Below are 3400 nucleotides of genomic sequence, written 5' to 3' on the forward strand. Positions count from 1 at the left end.
ATTATTTCTTCACCGGCTTCTCCATCAGTGGAGCTATCACCTTCTCCATCATTGGACCTATCTCCTGCCCCATCGGCTTCACCTTCGTGTCGCTCGACCTCCATTCCATATCCGGAGGGGTTTAGATATGACGACGGAGATTCAGTTGGTTCAACGTCGGGGCCGTCATTGATTATATCTTCGAGAAGTTCTTCCTCTTCGAGAATCCATAGTTCTGCAAAAAAACGGATTCTCTTAACCTTTGTACCAAAAAAGAATTATTCTATCAGGAACTCCGTTCCAAAACAACTTTAGTCCCGGGGTCGTGGCTCCACCCGGGACTCCTAGATTTCTGCATAGTATTCAAAGTAGGAGTACTTTTCCAATTTGAGCATTCAATAAGCAAAACCAAATCGTAAAATAAAGTAGTATTCAAATTATCATGCATTCAATTATAAGCAAATACATCATCTCTTTTGTCCGTACATCGTCGAATATTATCATTAATACTCCTCGAATACTATCATACATATAACATCACTGATACATCTAGAACCGCAGCGCCCGACGGGTATCGGCGCGGGCGGTGGACACCCAAAGAGAAGGAACCATCACAGGATCATAGCTCCAGTGAGATCCCCGAAGAACCTGCCAGGTATGCTCGAACTTGCCCTCCAACGCAACCATGTAGCGACGGACGTGCTCATCCTCCTCGCTGACACGGTGATGTACCACCTCCGCGGTGTCCGGAAGCCTCGGCACCCTCACTGGCCCACGCGACCGCCACCAAACAAGGATCGGGTCAACGACGGGCTGGCTCCTCACCAACCTACGCCCCCCCCCTCCCCGGAAGGTAGCACCTCCCAATACCAGCCGGGCGGAGCCCAGTCCCGAAGAGGGCCCCTCTGATCAAGCAGGTGTCCTCCGCCGAGTCGACGACGAGGATGCGGTATAGGCATCGTAAAATGAACTAAAAAAATAAACTAGTTCTATTAATTTTCTTGCTAAAAATAAACTATTAACACTTAAGCATATACAATAGCAAAATTAAACTATTAACACTTAAGCATATACAATAGCAAAATTAAGCAACAATCTAAGAAACACTATTAACACTTAAGCATATACACTATACAATATTTCTTCTTCTTGTAACCCTAAACTAATTTTTCCTCTTCTTCTATTTCTCCTCTTCTTCTACTTCTACTTCTCCTCTTCTTCTACTACTTCTCCTCTTCTCTTCTTCTACTTCTCCTCTCCTCCTCTTCTAATTTTTTCTCTTCTTCTACTTCTCCTCTTCTTCTATTTTTCCTCTTCTTCTCCTCTCCTCCTCTTCTTATTCTCCTTTTTCTTCTTTTCTTCTCCTCCTCTTCTTATTTTCCTTTTTCCTAATTCCAAATATTACTAATGTTGGGGAACGTCGCATGGGAAACAAAAAAAATTCCTACGCGCACGAAGACCTATCATGGTGATGTCCATCTACGAGAGGGGATGAGTGATCTACATACCCTTGTAGACCGTACAGCAGAAGCGTTAGAGAACGCGGTTGATGTAGTGGAACGTCCTCACGTCCCTCGATCCGCCCCGCGAACAATCCCGCGATCAATCCCACGATCAATCCCACGATCTAGTACCGAACGGACGGCACCTCCGCGTTCAGCACACGTACAGCTCGATGATGATCTCGGCCTTCTTGATCCAGCAAGAGAGACGGAGAGGTAGAAGAGTTCTCCGGCAGCGTGACGGCACTCCGGAGGTTGGTGATGACCTTGTCTCAGCAGGGCTCCGCCCGAGCTCCGCAGAAACGCGATCTAGAGGAAAAACCGTGGAGGTATGTGGTCGGGCAGCCGTGAGAAAGTCGTCTCAAATCAGCCCTAATTGCTCCATATATATAGGAGGAGGGAGGGGGCCTTGCCTTGGGGTCCAAGGACCCCCAAGGAGTCGGCCGAGCCAAGGGGGAGGACTCTCCCCCCCAAACCGAGTTGGACTAGGTTTGGTGGGAGGGAGTCCTCCTCCCTTCCCACCTCCTCCCCCTTTTTTTTTCTTTTCCTTTGATTTCTTATCCTTGGCGCATAGGCCCCTTTGGGGCTGTCCCACCAGCCCACTAAGGGCTGGTGTGTCTCCCCAAAGCCTATGGGCTTCCCCGGGGTGGGTTGCCCCCCCCCCCCGGTGAACTCCCGGAACCCATTCGTCATTCCCGGTACATTCCCGGTAACTCCGAAAACCTTCCGGTAATCAAACGAGGTCATCCTATATATCAATCTTCGTTTCCGGACCATTCCGGAAACCCTCGTGACGTCCGTGATCTCATCCGGGACTCCGAACAACATTCGGTAACCAACCATATAACTCAAATACGCATAAAACAACGTCAAACCTTAAGTGTGCAGACCCTGCGGGTTCGAGAACTATGTAGACATGACCCGAGAGACTCCTCGGTCAATATCCAATAGCGGGACCTGGATGCCCATATTGGATCCTACATATTCTACGAAGATCTTATCGTTTGAACCTCAGTGTCAAGGATTCGTATAATCCCGTATGTCATTCCCTTTGTCCTTCGGTATGTTACTTGCCCGAGATTCGATCGTCAGTATCCGCATACCTATTTCAATCTCGTTTACCGGCAAGTCTCTTTACTCGTTCCGTAATACAAGATCCCGCAACTTACACTAAGTTACATTTCTTGCAAGGCTTGTGTGTGATGTTGCATTACCGAGTGGGCCCCGAGATACCTCTCCGTCACACGGAGTGACAAATCCCAGTCTTGATCCATACTAACTCAACTAACACCTTCGGAGATACCTGTAGAGCATCTTTATAGTCACCCAGTTACGTTGCGACGTTTGATACACACAAAGCATTCCTCCGGTGTTAGTAAGTTATATGATCTCATGGTCATAGGAATAAATACTTGACACGCAGAAAACAGTAGCAACAAAATGACACGATCAACATGCTACGTCTATTAGTTTGGGTCTAGTCCATCACGTGATTCTCCCACTGACGTGATCCAGTTATCAAGCAACAACACCTTGTTCATAATCAAAAGACACTGACTATCATTGATCAACTGGCTAGCCAACTAGAGGCATGCTAGGGACGGTGTTTTGTCTATGTATCCACACATGTAAATGAGTCTTCATTCAATACAATTATAGCATGGATAATAAACTATTATCTTGATACAGGAATTATAATAATAACTATACATTTATTATTGCCTCTAGGGCATAATTCCAACAACTAACCCTAATAATCTAGCACAAACCTAATAACAATAGGAATTAAATGACAAAAAAATCTTTTTCTTCTTTTCTTCCCTTTTTCTTCCTTTCTTCTCCTTTTTCTTCCCTTTTTCTTCCTTTCTTCTCCTTTTTCTTCCTTTCTTCTCCTTTCTCTTCCTTTCTTCTCCTTTTTC

This window comes from Hordeum vulgare, chromosome 6H (assembly GCF_904849725.1).
Source record: "Hordeum vulgare subsp. vulgare chromosome 6H, MorexV3_pseudomolecules_assembly, whole genome shotgun sequence".
Taxonomy (NCBI): Eukaryota; Viridiplantae; Streptophyta; class Magnoliopsida; order Poales; family Poaceae; genus Hordeum; species Hordeum vulgare.